A 20,364-nucleotide genomic window follows, 5' to 3' on the forward strand; every position below is an offset into this window, starting at 1 on the left:
AGGAATACTCCTAGATGGTTAGGATTAACACTAAAACAGATTTTCAAAGTATGCAGTGAAAGTTTTGTTCCTGGAAATCCTTTAATATAAAAAACCTCAGAGGTAGGAGGAGAAACAAGGTGACCTGGAGAGCTTAATTCTCACACTATAATTATTTGATTCAGTACTTCAAGTTTTATTTCTGAGAACTCAGCATTGCTCTTAATTTCTGTTGAGAGCAAATCTCAACCTTCCCTAGTGTTACATGTCTTAACTAGAATCCAGCACAGGCCCTTACAAAGTTCTGAGAGCATTTCTCTAGCTTTTTTCTCAGGTTCCAAGGTTGATGAAGCTGCAGAAAAACTGTCCACAGTGTTAAAACAGGGTGCAGCATCTAATGGCAGGGACCTCCTCTAAAAGCGGGGAGCAGGAGAGTCAAACATGTTCCCCATTTTAATGAGAATTCTTCCTTGTCTGCAGACTGACTTCTGAGTCTTGGTGTGTTTATAGAGCGTCCATTTGCACTGCTGGCTTAATTAGGGTGATTTTATAACTTGCAGTGGTTGAAGTAGCACAGCTCTCCCTTCTTCCTTTGAGGGAAAGACCAGCCACACTCTCTTTTTACAGTGTCCTTTATCCCCCTCTTCATTCCCCCCCTTTGAAGTAATAAATGCTCCTTCATAACTTAAGACCTCTAGGCCCATAGGTTATGGTTTGCAATACAAGGTCCTTTGTCCCTGGCTGGATGACAGCTAGACATAAAACACATCATAAGGCAACCAAGAACCTAATTCAAAGCCCTCAACTACAGCAGCAAATGACATCAAAGTCCCCTGGGAACTCCCATAACCTCTTCCTTTTCATATACCACAAAAGAGACCTGAGTCCTAGAAGAAAGTTCTGGGTTATTTCCTGAGCCAAGAACAGACAGAGCCCAAACAAGTACCTGGTGGCTTTACCCCAACAGGACTCAGAGCTGAGAAGTGTGGTGGTTTCAATAAGGAATAGGAAAGCTCAGTCTTTCTAATCTTCTGTTGGGTCCCAAAATAGACACCACCCACCTGCAGCTAGTTAGTAAAGGTAGATCTTTGATGTGGATTTCTCTGACCTGAGGGCCCACACCCAAGACCTCCAACTCACTTTCTATCCCCTACTAATTGCCCTCATTGCTCTAAGAGTCTTTGAATATCAAGCCACTTTGAATCGCAAAGCCTGCTCCTGGTGGCAATGAGTCTGTGTCTTGATTTGTGGTAGGCAGCGAGGCCAGAATTTCCAGGCCATGTCTCAAGTAGGAAAGCCACAGGTGAGACTTATGAAGGAGACAGGCAGAGGAATGCTGAACCACACAAAACAGAGACTAGGGCTTGATCAAGGTACAGAATCCCGAGACTCGGGCATTTCCTCTCACAGGGAAATTGGAAACAGAGCCAAGTTTCATTCTCATCTGAACACCAAATATGCCCCCACAGCAGCAACTAGAAGCACAGGAAAGTATAAACTCTCTCATGCAAATATCAGAGCCTCAAAAGCAGAGAGTAATTTGAATCTGCACATATGAGCATAATGGATATGAACAGGGGTAATAAGAACTGAAGAGGCATTGATGATTCCGTGGTAGAATTCTGGCCTTCCACACAGGAGACCCCAGTTCAATTCTAGGCCAATGTACTGTCTGTCAGTGGAGGCTTGCATGTTGCTATGATGCTGACTAGGTTTCAGCAGAGCTTCCAGACTAAGATTAGGAAGACAGCCCTGGTGATCTACTTCTGAGGATCAGTTAGTGAAAACCCTTGGATCACAACAATCTGGTCCATAACCCATTGTGGGGATGGCACAGGACTGGGCAGTATTTCATTCAGCTGTGCATTGGGTTGCTGTCGTGGATGGAATTATGTCCCCCCCCCCCCCCGCCACAAAAAAGATGTGTGTATCAATTTGGCTGGGCCACGATTCCCCATATTGTGTGATTTTCCTCTGTGTTGTAAATCCTGCCTCTGTGATGGTAATGAGAGAGGATGGGTGGCAGCTGTGTTAGTGCGGCAGGACTCAACCTACAAGATTGGATTGTATCTCGAGGCAATCTCTTCAGATATAAAAGAGAGGCACCAGCAGAGAGACAGGGCGACTTCATACCACCAAGAAAGCAGAGCCGGGAGCAGGGTGTGTCCCTGTGTGGAGAAGCTTCTAGTCCCGGGGAAGATTGACGAGAAAGCCGACAGAGAGAGAAAGCCTTCCCCTGGAGCTGATGCCCTGCATTTGGACTTTTACCCTACTTTACCGTGAGGAAATAAACTCATCTTTGTTAAAGCCATCCACTTGTGGTATCTCTGTTATAGCAACACTGGATAACTAAGACAGTCGCCATGAACTAGGAGTTGACTAGATGGCAGCCAACAACAACAACAAAAGGAACTGAGTAAACTCACTGTTCTGGAGATACACTCAGCCAGTTAGAAGCCCTGTGTTTGTATTCTTGGATCTACCCATACTAGTTGGGCAAATTTGAGCAATCCATTTCTCCTCTCTGTATCTAGGGTTCCTCTTTCACTCTTCTGAGATATAGAGATTACCTATCTCATCTGGTTACTATAAGGATTAAATGACACCACATAAGGCAGTACCTATAATTTTTTTTTTATTATTGTATTATGGGGACTCAACATTCAATAATTCTTATTCCCCAAGAGATAGTTTTTATCCTGTTTACACTTCAGAGAGGAAAGGAGAAAGAATATTTAAAAATTCAATATTTACCTGAGTACTTTGACATATAAAGAACTATGCTTTTCTGGAATTTATAGGCTACGAAAACTTCACACATGCTATTTTAAATTGGCACTTGTAGAAATGAATTGGTACTCCAGGTTTTGCTACCATAGAAACTGGCAATATTTGAAGCTCTTGGTATAGGACATGCCTCTACTTTAAAAACAAAATATATGAAAAAATATATTTCATATACAGAAAATTCAGTTCAACATGTGCTTATTACAGACCTACTACTGTTTAAAATGTATACATAGAAACTTCTAGAATCAACAGTGTAATAAGAAAACTGAACATGTGTTCCTTATTCAAAGATGATATTTTTAAAAGTTGCTCTTTCCAAGGCCCAGTCATAGCTGTTTTAATATACGTAATGTTGTTGTGTGCCATCATGTCAATTCCAACTCATAGCAACCCTATATGACAGAGTAGAACTGCCCCATAGGGTTTTCTAGGCTGTAATCTCTATGGAAGCAGATCATCAAGTCTTTTCTTCCTCGGAGTAGCTTGTGGGTTCAAACTGCTGATCTTTTCGTTAGCAGTCGAGCACTTGACCATTGTGCCACCAATGCTCCTTGATATGTGTAATATATGTATGATATGTAACAGTCCAGACTATTTTTACTTTAAATGAAATAATAACTTTTATATTCCTAGAAGTAAAAGATAGGTAGTAGTTGAACAGGCCCTACGACAACATGAAGCTCTAGTCTACCGCCATGCTACTTCTGCCACCACAAGTGTGACGCTTCTCTAAACACTGCATCAAATGCATCATGGAGCAGCTGCCCCCTGCAGGACAAAGCGCACAAGATGCACCTCTGGGGGCCTAATCAGATAGGAGATGTGGACCAGGAATGAGATAAAAAACCCCAAAGAGCTAGAAGGCTAAAAACATCTTTAGCTTTATTGGTAATGCTTTATTGTTTAACAAGGGGATTGTATTTATGTATTACTCAGGCAATTTAATTTGAACATGGCTCTTACAAAGAAAAAAAAAAAAAAACTATGGCCAGATATAAGGAAGGTGGCAAGGCCTTTTAGAAAAGCAAGCATTTCTCCAGGAGGAACCATTCAAGATAGAGGGGTTGCCAGTAAAAATAACTCAGTGTATCCATTAGACAATGCTTTGGAACTAGAGAAAACATAGGTTAGATAGATAGATGATAGATGATGGATTAGATGAATGATGGATTGGATGGATGGACAGACAGATAACTAGAAACATAGGCAGGCAGACAGACAGATAGTGACTGATGGTAACCCCTACACTCAGTTGCTTTTCCATCCAAAGGCAGTACGTTAACTACCCGATCTAACCTCTGGTTACCGGTGAGGGTAAGCTTGAAAGAATGTTTCCTTAATGCAGAACTGTTTGGGCTTAAGAAACCCATTTCAATCTGCCTGCTGAGCACAGACACACTTAATGCACTCTGAAGCCAAGCATTTCAACTTCCAGGTCATCCTTTGTGGTAGTCACTGGATAGCAGACCCTGAAACGCCACCACAAACTTGAAAAGAATCTTCTTTGAGGCTTTAAAATGCTTTTGGTTAGTTATTGGGCTGTTGTTTTTTCTGTGCCTTTCCATGTTCACTCATCTGTGGCACTTTGTGATTCTGGAGGGAAAGAGGAGGCCCTTGAACAGCAAAAAGTGAGCTGTTATTACCTTCTGTTTGTACTGCACTTAATAGTTTGCTAAGCATGATCGCATGGCTTGCTGAAGCCTCCACCCAGCTCATTGGGTTTTTATTACTATTTGAGATTTCTTCAGTATACTATTCACAGGATACAAAAGTTATATTACAGAAGGGAAAACTAATTTTGAGAACTAAAGTGACTTCTCCTAGTAAATGCTAGAGAGGAAAAAATTTGGGCCTTCCAACTTCAGTTCAGGATTATTTCTACTATACCAATGGCTCTTCATTTGGGATGAGCAGGAAATCATAAATCTCTTAGAAAATTTGTTGACACTTGTACACTGTCCTGCCTAAAAAAAATGGTGTCACGTAAGCACTTAGGCATAAATGTGTTATACAATCTTAGGGAGCCAAGAGACCCCTTTAAAGGCCATGCTTGGGAGTCAACAGAAATCAGATTAAGAACCCTTGAACTACTGGTTGAGCCATACTCTGAGTGTGTGTGTAAAAAATTAGCCAATATTGGCAATTATGTATAGTTCAACTTTATAATATTGCTGTCTATATAGATTTTACAAATTTTCACAAGGGAGAGACTAAGTTTCACGGTTTCAATTGGATCCCACCTGAGTCCAAATCCAACAGGCGAAGGGATGATGTGAGGCAACTAGCCACTTATCACTGTGCTATCTACATGCTTGAGGATGTGTGTCAAAATGGGGAAAAGGCTTAAACCTGGTTTGTCTTTATTCCCACGTCTACATTCTTGCCTTGGGATTGGAAACAACTGAGCTGATTTCCTGTGTTTTTCCTTCACAGTACAAGTAAGGCTATACATATTATGAGCTTATATTCTTAATTCAGAAGAGAGAGGTCTACTTGTCATTTTGTGAAATGCACAGGGAACCACTATTATGATCCCTACTGCTTGTGGGGGTGGAGGTTTGAAAATGGATGACTTGGCAAGTCAGTGGAAGAATTTGGATTAGAATCAGCCCATTGGCTCAATTTCTTCTAAGGGCGTTTCCTCGCACTGTGATTTTGGACCCCAGGGCTAAATCTGCAGAGACCCTGGTAGAAGAGCTCAGAAGGAGGGAGAGAAATGGGCAAAACCAGTCTGTAGTACATGCTGTTGTGCACTGCTCAGTCTTTTCCTTCAAGGCTGAGGCACTTAGTTCACAGTGAAACCTCCTTCTGGAAATTGCCCTCAAAAGAAGAGAGTTTCCTTTCACAAGGGCATGATATTTCCTGGGAGTGGGGAGTGGGTAGCCCATACCCGCCCAGTACCACACCCAGTGACTTTTAATAGAAGTGAGTGGAGTTAGAACGAAAGACAACCCTGAAGGCCCATCCTGGCCACCTGTGGGGTTCTGACACCTTCATGCAGCTGTGTCACAGCTCCACTCCTCCCTCCTTCCAATCTTATTTCTGGCACTCAACCTTAGATGTTGATCTCTAGGACAGTTCTCAATAAGCTGTCTGCATGCAAATCTATATCCCGGAGTTTGCATTCTGGGGAAAGCCACCTAAGACAAAGTCTGAGAGTGAGAAGAGGTGTTATTGAACATAACTGGAGACAGATATCTTCGGAACAATAATGTTTAAATGAGGGGATGGATGGGTGCACTGTAGAGCCAGGCAAGCTTTCACCCTGATTGAAAAAATGACGATCCCAATTATTCATGCAACTTATTCATGTTAAGTTATCATTCATGTTAAGTTGTCATGTCTGAGCATGCAAAAGCTTCCATGTAAAACCAATATGAAGTTGGATTAGTAGCAACCAAATAAGGCAGTGGGAGGTGAGTGCACTACCCTGTGGGAATAAACTGTCCAGCCACTGGGAGATGGCGTTCCTCTTTCAATGCACTAGGCTAGTTTTTGACAGGCATGAAAATCATATGCACCATAATCTACTTTTGCGATCATTCCCAGGGAATGCAGGGATCCACATACGTTAATTTTCCAAATAACAGAAAATTTTCTTTCAAAGCACAAGAACATTCTAAAATTTTCAATCATAGGTATGGAAATAATTCCAACATACATTAGAAATGTTCCTGCCCCTTAAACGAGGATCCTATATTTAACTGAACTTTCACTTGTTGAATTGGAGGCATCATTTTGAACGTAATATCAGTTATTTGATTGAACTCTAAAATAACAATCCTTGAAAGCATTGCTTAGCAAACTTTAATGTGCATACAAATCACCCCTGGGGATTCTTGTTAAAATGCAGATTATGATTCAGTAGGTCTGAGGTTCTGCACTACTAACTAGCTCTGAGATGTCATCAACATTGAAGGTGGCCAACCATAGTTTGAGTACTCAGGCTCTAAAGGCATCAGTAAATCTAATTACCTCTGTCCTTAGAATGTAGTAGACTGAGATAGCAACATTTTTATTAATTTTTTTTAATATACCATCAAGCTTAAAATTAAAATACAGAGCTAGAAGGAGTTATCTGGTCCAAACACTTCATTTTAAGAAGTGATGCCCAGGGAGTCTGTCATGATTTATATAAGGTCCTTCGAATGGTTAATGGCAAATAGGGCTTGCAATGGTATTCCTCTGATTGCATTTTTTCTTTTAGTTTCTAAATCTCCTTCTAATTTGCTGCTACTTTTCTATAGCAGGCTGAAAACAAATAATATCATTAGAATTCTATGTAAAGTAAACAGAGGGTCTTTTTCAACTTCAGTGAACAAAGTCAAGGACTTTAGTGATTGACATGGTCCCTTTTACACATAGGCTTTTTCTTTTTTGCTTGATTATGGGTGGTTGAAATGACCTCTAAATAAATTATTGGGATTTAACTGATTAAATAAAGAAAAAAACTAGAAGGGTTGGCAGAACTAGCAAACAAAAAATAGGATGCCCACTTAAATTTGAATAACAAACAACCATTAAGTTTTTAATATAAGTATATCTCAAATATTGCATGGGACATACTTATACTAAAGAATTTTCACTCTTTATCTGAAATTTAAGGAGGTATCCTGTATTTTGGAAACCCTGGTGGTGTAGTGGTTAAGTGCTATGGCTGTGAACCAAAGGGTCAGCAGTTCGAATCCGCCAGGTACTCCTTGGAAACTCTACAGGGCAGCGACCCTACAGGGGAGTCAGAATCGACTTGACCGCACTGGGGGTTTTATCCTATATTTTATCTGCAACCCTAAGTAGGAATGACATAAAAATGTACAACAACAACAAAAGATGAAGAGCTAAAAGAAGGAATAGCAGGGAACACACACAAAAAAAGAGGAATGGCAGGAAGGATTATATAAATGTTTGTGCATATAAAAAAAACAGAATAATGTTAAGGGTGGTAGACACTTTTTGACTAGCTAAGGGAGAGTACACATTTCTACTATGACCTGATCCTTATTTTCTGAATGAATAAAGGTTCATTATTTAATTGCTTCTAAAATATAAGGCCAAGAGGAAGAAAATGAAAATTCTCGAATAACAACAAAGCGGGCACAATTAACAGTTGTTATGTTCTAAAAAATCAATGCTGTAAACAAACAAAATGTTATTAAATAATCCACAGTTTAAAAAAAATCATAAGGGTTATTATAAAATCCTTAGAGATGAATAGCAATGAAAGTATTATATGTCAAAATTTATGGGACACGGTTAAAGTAGTGCTTAGAAGGGAAAATTATGGAACATAGAAAATAAATTATCTAAGCATTCAACACAAGAAGCTAGAAAAAGAACATCAGTATAAATCCAGAGAAACAAGATGGAAGGAAATAATAAAGATGAGGTGGAAATCAATGAAATAGAGAATAACTAAAATAAACAGAGAGATGAACAAAACTAAATGTTGTTCTTTAAAGACCGTAATGAGGTAGACAAATCTCTGGCACTTGTAACCAGGAGAAGAAAAAGAAGATTCAAAGACATACAATATAAAGGGAATGATAACTATAAGCTAAAATAGAGAAGAAAAGTGTAATAAAAACTCATTATGAATAACTACCAGCACCAAATTGAAATATGTAGAAGTTAATAAATTTCTGGAAATATCTAATAGGGCAAAATTGGAAAGGAATTAGAAAAAATCGCATATATTAATAAAAATCAAAGAATTTAAATGGCACCATAAATCTTTCCTCAAATAAACCCCAGGTTCAACTCATTTTATAGGTGGGTTCTGCCAAAATCTGAAGGAACAGATAATCCTTATTTTATACAAGTTGTTTCAGAAAATCAAGAGGAAAAACTGCCCAACAAATTTTATGAGACTTATATAATCTGAATATTTGAATCACTAAGGGCAACATAAAAAGAGACTATATAAATTTTTTTATATAAATATGTTAATTTCACATATAAGCAGAAATATAAAAATAAAATTAGTCAATCAAATCTACAGTATATTTAAAATATGTAATAAACAAGTAGGTTCATTCCCCAAGGCAAAACTGGTCTTATATTTAAAAAAAAAAAAATTAATGTAATTCATCATAATGATGGATCAAAGGAGAAAAGGCATATGATCATATAAATTGATACAAACCAAGCATTTGATCAAATTTAGCTCATATATACAAGCATGCTTTTCAAGAGGCAAGAGAAATGACCTAAGGCTATTCTAAAATGAAAGTTAAAGATAAATATTTGTAAAATAATGAATAGCTAATCTGATTTTTTTTAATGTGCAAAAGGAAGGGGTGGTGGAAGTCATGCCCTACTAGGTCTGTTTACATAGTAAAAGCTGTAGAATAAAAACCGTGTATTGTTGGTGTAAGAAACAGGAAAACAGGCCAATGGCATGCAATAGTGAGTTAAAAAAACAGACCCATGTATATTCCAAAACTTAGTATATAATCAACATGGCACCACAAACCATTGAGGCAAGGATAGATATTTTAATGGTTGGTGTTAGAAAAACTGGCCTATTATATTTTTTAAAGTGGATTCCTATGTTATATACAAATATAAATTTCAAATTTGAAAGGCAGAACTATAAAGCTAATATATAAGAAAACAAAGAATATATTTGAGATCTTAGCAAAAACTAATACATCTAAATACAACTAAAATTAAAGAGAAAGGGAACACAAAATACTTAATAATTATTATCTAAATTATCCCATATGTAAAGTGATATGTTTTACCTCAGTAAAAATCAGAAAAAAAAAATGCAAACAAGATATCACTTTATTCCCATCCCATCTTTTAAAAATCCTAGCAGGAAGAGGTGGTTTGCTTCTATTTTTGGTCTATGCTTTCTCCCCATTTCAATCCAGCCCAGTCCCCAGTCCTGTTTAACCATAGCTGTTCTGTGTCACAATTAGTATTATCAAAATTCTCTCCATTGCCAAGGCTAAGACCTAACACCTCATCGTTTATTCATGCATTCACCAAGCATTTTCAAAGAGTACAATAGGAAGACTCTGTGCTTGGTGCTCAACATGCAACAATAACAAGTCCCTTAGAGTTCCTAAGATGGAGAGACAGACAAGTAAACAAGAACAGTGATGTGTACAGGAACTATGACTGAAGGGTGTGTTAAGGGAGCACACAGGAGGAAGTGATCAATTATACCAGATGGGGCTTGAGAGAAAAATTCAGGAAATGCTTTCTAAAGGAAATGATCCTTGAACTAAATCTTAGAAAATGAGTTGGGTTTCTTGATGAGACAGAGTAGAGAAAGTATTTACAGAAAAGGAAAAACATGAGTTCCCTTCCTGGGATGTAATGGAGATGTGAAAACCCTGATATGACCCAGCACTGATAGCAGACTATTCTGACTAAAGTCTAGAGTATCTGTGTGTGTGTGTGTGTGTGTGTGTGTGTGTGTGTGTGTGTAGAAGAGTGTGAAAGAGGGGGAAATGGGTGCATTCGGCATACTATAAGGCTTATCTCTACCTCTTGAAGCCCAAGCCGTTGGCCTTTTGAGTCTATTTTATCTGTAGCACACAACCTACAACATCCGGCCTTCTTTAGTACTATGTAAACATGCCCACTGCACTGTATGTAGCTTAAGGGTGAAGACAGTGACTCACTCATCTCTGAATGCAATATTTTGTTCATATTAGGCAATAAATGTGAAAATAAGGTAAATGTTGTATATATCTTTGGTATTTAGTGGAAACCTAGACAGCAAACTACCTGTTTTGTATGGCCTGTGAACTAAGAATGGTTTATGCATTTTCAAATGGTTGGACAAAATCAAAGGAAAAATGATGTGAAAATTATATGAAATTCAAATTTCAGCATCCATAAATACAATTGGATTGGAACACAGCCAAGTGCATTTGTTTATATATTGTCTATGGCTGCTTTCACGCTACGACAGCAGTTAAGTAGTTGTGACAGAGACTATATGGCCTACAAACCTTGAAATATTTACTTTCAGCCCTTTAGACAAAAAGTTTGCTGACCTCTGGTATAGAAGGAGGGTCATGGGCTTTTTCAATAAGATGGATTTGAATTTGAATGCTGTTTCTTGCTATCTGTGTTTCTTACTAGCTGTGTTATCCAAAATTCTTAAAATCTCAGAGTTTTAAGACAAACCCTTTTAGAATGAGGGAAATCATACCTCTGATACAGAATCTGACTAGAATAAATAATGTAATATCTGGCACTGAGTAAATCTCAATAAGTGTTAGTTTCTTCCCCATGTGTCTAGGGTTAGGAATTCTCATCTTTGAAATGCAATCAATTAAATATTCATGGCATTTTCTGGTGACAGTTCATATGCAGTGTTTGGCTAGTTGAAGTCAGATCAAGAAAGGGAGGAAATTACGGTTAGCAGGCCTTGGGCTTTATGCAGCAAGGGTGATCTGTAATCTATAACTGATGTGGAGGACCCTGGTATTAAAATACCATGAGCATGTCGTGGTTTCTGTTAGGATTGCTAACCAGTCCAGCTTGAGTGACACTGTTCCAATCTGGAGACATTTTAGAACAGTCATGAAAATAAACATGAACATATGATTTTGCATATGCTGATGGACTCCCTGTGAAACCAAACAGCAAGTACTTATTGGGTGTCTGCTTTTCAAATTGCTTCATTTGTTGTCTATATTGCTTAAATTCAAAGCACTTTCGGGGAAGAAGCAAGCCTCCTGTTTCTTCCTCTATCCCCTGATGGCACCTAGACTTTACAATATACACTTAACAAATTCTATGAACTGAATCTGTAAGACACTTCGTCTTTCAAGAATTTAGAAGAAATCCAAGAAGACAGGAAGCCTTTCCTTCCACGTATATTTTAATTTGTTTTCTTGCTCATGTCATATCTCCCCATCTATCCCCGTGCTTAGTTCCCGGTTTGGCATATTGCTGGTGTTTAATGAATGCTGGTTGAATAAGGCAAGTGATGTGCAGAACACACTTTGAGTCTTTGAGTCTTTTTTTCTCTTTGATCTTCCTCACAAATCTTCCTTACTTCTAAAGCAGAAAAACACCTACCTTGCCAAACTCTCAGGGATATTGTAAGAACCAAATTAAAAAAGTACATGAGAATGTACTTTCCGAACTAAATGGCTTTATATGTGCTTATCAGTGTAAACATTAGTAAAATAATCTATTTTTTATGCTCTCGTTGTTGTTGTGTGCCACCAAGTAGATTCCAAATCACAAGGACTCTATAGCACAGAGTAGAACTGTCCCATATTGAAGGGCGTAGTCTTTGATCTTCATCAGTAAGTGTTTCAAGTCCTCTCTGCTTCCAGCAAGCAAGGTTATGTTATTTGCCTATCACAGATTGTCAATGAGTCTTCCTTCAGTCCTGATGCCTTGTTCTCCTTCATATAGTTCAGCTGGACAATGTAAGGTGGCTGTGAGTTGGAACTGACGTGACAGCACCTAACAACAACAGAACTGCCCTGTAGGGCTTCCAAAACTGTAATCTTTACAGAAGTGATTGCTAGGTCCTTCTCTCTTGGAGTGGCTGGTGGATTCGATCCTCTGACCTTTTGGTTAGCAGCCAAGTGCTTAACCACCGCACCACCAAGCCTCCTCATATTTAAGAGAAAATCCCAATGTTCTTGGTTTACTGGCTAAAGAATAGAAGAAACTAAGGAAACTAAGATAGACAAGTTATTTCCATAAACATGAACAGAAATGATAGTAAATTTTGCTAGGAAAGTAGCATTTTAGTAAACCAAGGATTTTGAAAAGATTTTTCCAAGGCTAATGTTTTCTAATCCAATTTTTTCTCACTTGTGCAATAAATTTGTCTCTGATCTATTGCATACAAATCAAATTTGTGTATCAAGTGTAACGGGTACTAGAAGGAACACTAAAAGCTCAGAAATCTTACAATTCTCAGAAAACTTAAGTTAAAAAAAAAAAAACTAATCAGCCTATATTTTAAAATCACTTTCTGTTTTCTTTGGTATCATGTGGATTTATGCATGGAGCCCTGGTGGCACAGTAGTTAAGTGCTTGGTTGCTACTGAAAGTTGGGTGGTTTGAACTCACCAACCCGCTACATGCTCAAGAGAAGGATGTAGCAGTCTGCTTCCATAAAGATTACAGCCTTGGAAACCCTATGGGGCAGTTCTACTCTGTCCTACACAATTGGTATGAATCAGAATCGACTAGATAACAATAGTTAATGGATAGATTTATGCAAACCAAATTTTCTTTCTTTTTTTTTTCTTGTTGGGAGTTTTTTAATTATCTTTTTAATCTCTTCTTTTGTTATGGGTTTATTTAGTTGTTCTACCTCTGGTTTTGTTAGTTTAGGTAGGTAGTGTGTTTCTAGAAATTTGTCCATTTCTTCTAGGTTCTCAAATTCGTTAGAGTACAAATTTTCATAGTAATCTGATATGACTCTTAATTTCAGTTGAGTCTGTTGTGATACCACCCATCTCACTTCTTATTCGGGTTATTTGCTCCCTCCCCTGTTTTTCTGTTGTCAGTTTGGTCAGTGGTTTATTGATTTCGTTAATTTTTTCAAAGAACCTGCTTTTGGTCTTGTTAACTTTTTCAATTGTTTTTCTGTTTTCTATTGCATTTAATTCTGCTCTAGTTTTTATTATTTGCTTTCTCCTGGTGCTAACTTCTCTTAATATTTTTCATAAATTTTTTTTTTTTTCTTATACAAGGACTACTACTCCTAGATCACATATAGTAAGGACAGGGTACAAGCCTAAAATACATGAGGTACTTAGCTGATTTACATTAAAAGGGAGATTTCTGCTTTCAGCTATGATGAAGTAGCTTACAGTGCAACAAGTATACTTGACAACTATAAAATATGGATGAAGTAAAAAGGAAAAAGTTTGAAGGTATTTGTGGGTTCCCAAGGCAGTCAGAACTTAAAAGACCAATATCACAAACAAAAAAAAGACCCATATATTGAAGAGAACCTAACATTTTATGACACTTTTGCTGCTGAGGTATTTTTTAATTCTGAATCTATGCAGAATAAGAGTGTAAAAAAAACACAGAGAAAAATAGCAGGTGAGAGGCCAGGAAGTTAAGCAGAGCTTTTGGCAGATATACACTGTTGAGGAGATAGAAATGTGGGTCACAGATTATAAAGGTGGAGGGCTTAATAGATGCTTTCATTTGAGACTCCTGAAAGGCTTAAAAAAAAAAAAATGCCTTTAGGAGAGAAGAAAAACTGAAAATATATCAGGACTCGCAAAGATATAAGTATAAGCTTGAGTCATCTTAATTACTGACTAGATCAAGGTGAGCTTTCCCAAATGTACTACATGTCAAAAAGCAAAAATAAATTACTTTAGGGAAAATATGATTCTAACCAAGGTCTCCAAAATTTATTCATGGCGAATAATATTCAGTTATTACATTATTTAGTATAATAGTAAATAAGCCCAAATGAAAGAAAATTAAAGAAAGAAAACAGTAAAATCAGATGCTGGGTCACTAAGATATTGGTGTTAACACAAATAATTGTGAGTAATATATTTTTAAAAGACTATAAGATGAAGAATTTCAAAGAAATAAAAAAATCTAGAAAAAAATTAGATAGGTATTCTGTAATTAAAATATAATAAAAGATTAAGAATTCAATAAACAGTTTAACAGCTGATTATATACAGGAAAAGCTGGAATTAGTGAAAAAGGAGTTATATCAGTAGAAAATAATCAGGATACAGCAGGAGACAAAAGGGAATTTAAAATAGAAAAAAGAGAAAAAGGACAACGGATATACTGAAAGCAAGTCTTTCTTACGTATATTTGGAGTCTAAGAAAAAGAGAGAATGAATGAGCAGGAGCAATATTTGAAAAGATTTTCCCAAAACTAAATAAAGATATCAAGCTACAGATTAAAGAAGCGTAAAAAGTTTTAGCTAGATACATGCAAAGAGAAATAGGCCTAGGAAGATAATAGTACAACTGTTCAAACAAAAGACAAGAAAAAAAAATTAAAAGCACCAGAGAATAAAAGACATTGCCTTCAAAGAAATAGATCTCGGACGTGTGGCTGACTCTCCAAAGAAACTATGTAGGTAAAAAGGCAACATGACGAAAGAAAGCAATTGGCCACCTAGTATTCTATACTAAGCAAGGATACTGTTCATAAATGGTATTTGCAAACACACAAAGCCCTAAGGAGAATTCATTGCCAGCAGACCCATATTGAAAGAAATAGTAAGTAGATTTCCTCAAGCTGAATAAAAAGAATCTCAGACGGAAGCATAGAAATGTAGAAAAGATTAAGATATGCACTGGAGAGGGTAAATACTGAGTAATTTAAAACTACACTAACTTAAAAAATCAGGAAGCAGTAAATGGAGTTAAAGTATTCTAAGGTACTCTGACTAGCGACAGAATTGCAAAAGTATTAATTTATAGCAGACTCCAATAAACTAAAGATGCATGCTGTAATCTCTAGTGTAGCCACTTAACCAACAGAATAGAAGTACAACTAACAACCTAATAGAATAATAAAACTACTTGTTCAAAAGAAAACAAGAAAGAGAAAAAAGGACACCAATAACATGTGGAATAAATGAAGAAAGAGGAAGTTGGTAGATTTAAAACTAAACATAATTAATTACATTAAATATGTTGTTGTTGTCAGGTGCCGTCAAGTCGGTTCGGACTCATAGCGACCCTATGCACAACAGAATGAAACACCTCCCGGTCCTGCGCCATCCTTACAATCATTGTTATGCTTGAGCTCATTGTTGCAGCCACTGTGTCAATCCTCCTCGTTGACGGTCTTCCTCTTTTCCACTGACCCTGTGCTCTGCCAAGCATCATGTCCTTTTCCAGGGACTGATCCCTCCTGACAACATGTCCAAAGTATGTAAGACGCAGTCTCGCCATCCTTGCCTCTAAGGAGCATTCTGGCCGTACTTCGTCCAAGACAGATTTGTTCGTTCTTTTGGCAGTCCGTGGTATATTCAATATTCTTTGCCAACACCACAATTCAAAGGTGTCAACTCTTCTTCAGTTCCTTATTCATTGTCCAGCTTTCACATGCATATGATGTGATTGAAAATACCATGGCTTGGGTCAGACGCACCTCAGTCTTCAGGGTGACATCTTTGCTCTTCAACACTTTGAAGAGGCCCTTTGCAGCAGATTTGCCCAATGCAATGTGTCTTTTGATTTCTTGACTGCTCCTTCCATGGCTGTTGATTGTGGATCCAAGTAAAATGAAATCTTTGACAACTTCAATCTTTTTTCCGTTTACCATGATGTTGCTCACTGGTCCAGTTGTGAGGATTTTTGTTTTCTTTATGTTGAGGTGTAATCCATACTGAAGGCTGTGGTCTTTGATCTTCATTAGTAAGCGTTTCAAGTCCTCTTCACTTTCAGCAAGCAAGGTTGTATCATCTGCATAACACAGGTTGTTAATGAGTCTTCCTCCAATCCTGATGCCCCGTTCTTCTTCATATAGTCCAGCTTCTCGGATTATTTGTTCAGCATACAGATTAAGTAGGTATGGTGAAAGAATACAACCCTGATGCACACCTTTCCTGACTTTAAACCAATCAGTATCCCCTTGTTCTGTCTGAACAACTGCCTCTTGATCTATGTAAAGGTTCCTCATGAGCACAATTAAGTGTTCTGGAATTCCCATTCTTGGCAGCATTATCCATAGTTTGTTATGACCCACACAGTCGAATGCCTTTGCATAGTCAGTAAAACACAAGTAAACATCCTTCCGGTACTCTCTGCTTTCAGCCAGGATTCATCTGACATCAACAGTGATATCCCTGGTTCCATGTCCTCTTCTGAAACCAGCCTGAATTTCTGGTAGTTGCCTGTCGATATACTGCTGCAGCCGTTTTTGAATGATCTTCAGCAAAATTTTGCTTGCGTGTGATATTAATGATATTGTTCTATAATTTCCACATTCGTTTGGATCACCTTTCTTGGGAATAGGCATAAATATGGATCTCTTCCAATCAGTTGGCCAGGAAGCTGTCTTCCATATTTCTTGGCATAGATGAGTGAGCACCTCTGGCGCTGCATCTGTTTGTTGAAACATCTCAATTGATATTCCGTCAATTCCTGGAGCCTTGTTTTTTGCCAATGCCTTCAGAGCAGCTTGGACTTCTTCCTTCAGTACCACCAGTTCCTGATCATATGCCACTTCTTGAAATGGTTGAATATCAACTAATTCTTTTTGGTATAATGACTCTGTGTATTCCTTCCATCTTCTTTTGATGCTTCCTGCGTCGTTTAATATTTTCCCCATGGAATCCCTTGCTATTGCAACTCGAGACTTGAATTTTTCTTCAGTTCTTTCAGCTTGAGAAACGCTGATCGCGTTCTTCCCTTTTGGTTTTCCATCTCCAGCTCTTTGCACATGTCATTATAATATTTTACTTTGTCTTCTTGAGAGGCCCTTTGAAATCTTCTGTTCAGTTCTTTTACTTCATCAATTCTTCCTTTAGCTTTAGCTGCTCAATGCTCAAGAGCAAGTTTCAGAGCCTCCTCTGACATCCATCTTGGTCTTTTCTTTCCTGTCTTTTCAATGACCTCTTGCTTTCTTCATGGATGATGTCCTTGATGTCATTCCACAACTCGTTTGGTCTGTGGTCACTAGTGTTCAATGCATCAAATCTATTCTTCAGATGGTCTCTCAATTCATGTGGGATATACTCAAAGTCATATTTTGGCTCTCGTGGACTTGTTCTGATTTTCTTCAGTTTCAGGTTGAACTTGCATATGAGCAATTGGTGGTCTATTCCACAGTTGGCCCCTGGCTTTGTTCTCACTGATGATATTGAGCTTTTCCATCGTCTCTTTCCACAGATGTAGTCAATTTGATTTCTGTGTGTTGTATCTGGCAAGGTCCATGTGTATAGTCGCCGTTTATGTTGGTGAAAGAAGGTATTTGCAATGAAGAAGTCATTGGTCTTGCAAAATTCTATCATTCAATCTCCAGCATTGTTTCTATCCCCAAGGCCATAGTTTCCAACTACTAATCCTTGTTCTTTGTTTCCAACTTTTGCATTCCAATTGCCAGTAATTATCAATGCATCTTGATTGCACGTTCGATCAATTTCAGACTGTAACAGCTGATGAAAAATCTTCTATTTCTTCATGTTTGGCCCTAGTGGTTGGTGCGTAAATTTGAATAATAGTCGTATTAACTGGTCTTCCTTGTAGGCATACAGATATTATCCTACCACGGACAGGGTTGTACTTCAGGATAGACCTTGAAACGTTCTTTTTGACAATGAATGCAACACCATTCCTCTTCAAGTTATCATTCCCAGCATAGTAGACTATATGATTGTCTGATTCAAAATGGCCAACACCAGTCCATTTCAGCTCACTAATGCCTAGAATATCAATGTTTATGCGTTCCATTTCATTTTTGACGATTTCCAATTTTCCTAGATTCATACTTCGTACATTCCAGGTTATGATTATTAATGGATGTTTGCAGCTGTTTCTTCTCATTTTGAGTCATGCCACATCAGCGAATGAAGGTCCCAGAAGCTTTACTCCATCCACGTCATTAAGGTTGACTCTACTTTGAGGAGGGAGCTCTTCCCCAGTCATCTTTTGAGTGCCTTCCAACCTGGGGGGCTCATCTTCCAGCACTATATTAGACAATGTTCCACTGCTATTCATAAGGTTTTCACTGCCTAATGGTTTTCAGGAGCAGACTGCCGGGTCCTTCTTCCTCGTCTGTCTTAGCCTCAGCTGAAACCTGTCCTCCATGGGTGACCCTGCTGGTATCTGAATACCGGTTGCATAGCTTCCAGCATCCCAGCAACACACAAGTCCCCACAGTATGACAAACTGACAGACACGTGGGGGCCAAATATTCCAATTGGAATACAAAGAATTTTAGACTACTATATATTTTTAGAAATTATATGCTGATTATAAGTGAAGCATATTAAATATAGTTATATAGAAAGGTTAAAAATATTAAGATGGGAGAAGACATGCAAACATAAACAAAAAACTAGCTGTTATTGGTATGGCTATGCTAATTATCAAAGTTTACATTAAAGAAAAAGAAGTAGTAGCAGATATAAAGAAGACATTTCATAATGTTAACCTAGATAATCCAGTAGGTAGATATAAAAATTCTAAAATTACACACTGGCAGTTTTAACTTTAGAAAGTTACAATATATACGAATCTCTGTTATCACAATTTAGTTAAATAACACCCACCCCCTCAATAACATTGTTTAAATTTCAGTGAACATAGTATATTGATTATAACTCCATAAAGCACAAACTTCACAAACAGCTCTTTTGTCCGCAAGTCATTATGAAAATAACAGATGTGCATCATAATCAGTGACCAATCACATCACTTCTTTCAATATCTGTCATTTATCAGTCACTGTGTATCGGTTATTCACTTTCCAGACAGACAGGAAAGTGTCTAGTCAGGTTGCCTCCTGATTTCCAGTGACAAATGCACAAGACATTTTATAAAAATGGGTAGTCAAAACAGGGAATTAACCAACAAAGGGGAAAGTGCCACAGAGCAAGGAAAAGTGCTAATGCTGGAATGAAATGGAAATGGAGTTACAGAAAAACAGCTGACTGGGGGAATGGTGGCGCTGAAACCATTTGAGAGATTCTAGATATGTGGAGTCCCTGAGGAAGCGATACCAACAGAAAATTCACATTAATGGAACTCTCACTATATCTTCTGACATTGAAACTGCAAAGGATAAAATGTTGAGAGCTGATCCAGACTCAGACAGGAGTGTGACAATTCACCAAGGCATAGAAAAAACATTTGCTTTGTAATGTCAGTCATGATGAGAAAAAGAAGGCAGGCACTGTTCAAACTTCTCTTGATAAGGTTTTTACAAAGAAATGAAACATTTTAATTCTTAATGTTTCTACTGCTTTAAATTATAGTGAGCTAAATAAATGTTAAGTTTTACTATTTTTTAAATTTATACACCCATGTATAACTAGGAAAGTTTTTAACATTGTGACAAAAAAATTTTAAAGGCCACAGAAAAATTGTAATTTTTCCATCGATTATTTAGGTTTCTCTCCATAGTTTCAGTTTGCACCATCATTTTTACAGTCCTCCACTATCCTGTAAAGCAAGGACTGCCTGCATACCTAATAATAAATATAGTTTCCCAATGTATAAAACAATGTATACAAACTATATGAGAAACACACAATTCCAAGATTTTGATGGGAGATATTAACACATATCGTAACTGATGGAAACAGCAAACAAAATATCAGAAAAAAAAATTTATATATACAAAATATATATTGTGATCATTAAGGTTGTGCGTCAGTTTGACCAGGCCATGATTCTCAGTGGTTTGGCAGTTATGATGTAGTTTGGCAGTTGTATAATGATGTGATCATTTGTGATCATGTTATCATGATGAGAATTAATATAATGTGATCATCTCCATGATGGGCTCTGCTGTGAGGTGCCAATCAGTTGAAAGGGAGTTTCCTTGGGGATGTGGCCTACATCCAATATAGGTGGACTTTCTGGCAAGGCTCACTGGTTTTTGCTCACTTTGGATCCTGCAGCTGGCTTCTGTTTGTCTGACTTCCAATTCTTGGG

The 20,364-nt window shown here is 37.7% G+C and overlaps 1 protein-coding gene across 1 annotated transcript in view; it reads right to left on the reverse strand.

Moving 5' to 3' along the window:
• Positions 1 to 20,364, reverse strand: part of PAPPA2 (pappalysin 2) — a 341,782-nt gene that overhangs the window by 140,523 nt on the left and 180,895 nt on the right. The window lies entirely within an intron of this gene.

The sequence above is a fragment of the Loxodonta africana genome, chromosome 25 (genome assembly GCF_030014295.1).
Source record: "Loxodonta africana isolate mLoxAfr1 chromosome 25, mLoxAfr1.hap2, whole genome shotgun sequence".
Classification (NCBI taxonomy): domain Eukaryota; kingdom Metazoa; phylum Chordata; class Mammalia; order Proboscidea; family Elephantidae; genus Loxodonta; species Loxodonta africana.